This window comes from Petromyzon marinus, unplaced genomic scaffold (genome assembly GCF_048934315.1).
Source record: "Petromyzon marinus isolate PM22_M1 ecotype Great Lakes invasive population unplaced genomic scaffold, UKy_Petmar_22M1.pri1.0 PM_G_Scaffold_128, whole genome shotgun sequence".
NCBI classification, from domain to species: Eukaryota; Metazoa; Chordata; class Hyperoartia; order Petromyzontiformes; family Petromyzontidae; genus Petromyzon; species Petromyzon marinus.
The window spans coordinates 445,001-445,824 of NW_027422682.1; positions in this window are offsets into that span (position 1 = coordinate 445,001).

Sequence of the window (824 nt, forward strand, 5' to 3'; positions counted from 1 at the left end):
CGCATGAAACTTCCAGAGGCATTTGCAGCAGGAATGCATGTGCACTCAAAAAAGTGAATATTTCTCACGGATAGACCCCGTGATACGCTAGAAATTGGCGGGGATGTCTCTCTTGTGGCTCACGGGGCTGTTAGGGTGGCACAGAAATCCCTCGGAATGGGAAAACGGGTCATTTTCGTGTCGCCACATTGCATGCGAACCGCATGCAACTTCCAGAGGCATTTGCAGCAGAAATGCATGTGCAGTCAAAAAAAAATTGATATTTTTCACGGATAGACCCCGTGAAACGCTAGAAATTGGCGGGGATGTGTCTCTTGTGGCTCACGGGGCTGTTCGGGTCGCACAGAAATCCCTGGGAATGGGAAAACGGGTCATTTTCGTGTTGCCACATTGCGTACGAACCGCATGAAACTTCCAGAGGCATTTGCAGCAGGAATGCATGTGCACTCAAAAACTTCTATATGTTTCACGGATAGACCCCGTGAAACGCTAGAAATTGGCGGGGATGTGTCTCTTGTGGCTCACGGGGCTGTTAGGGTGGCACAGAACTCCCTCGGAATGGGAAAAGGGGTCATTTTCGTGTTGCCACATTGCATAGGAACGCCATGAAACTTCCAGAGGCATTTGCAGCAGAAAGGCACGTGCACTCAAAAATTTTAATATTTTTCACGCATAGACCCCGTCAAACGCTAGAAGTTGGCGGGGATGTCTCTCTTGTGGCTCACGGGGCTGTTAGGGTCGCACAGAAATGCCTCGGAATGGGAAAACGGGTCATTTTTGTGTGGCCACATTGCATAGGAACGGCATGAAACTTCCAGAGGCAT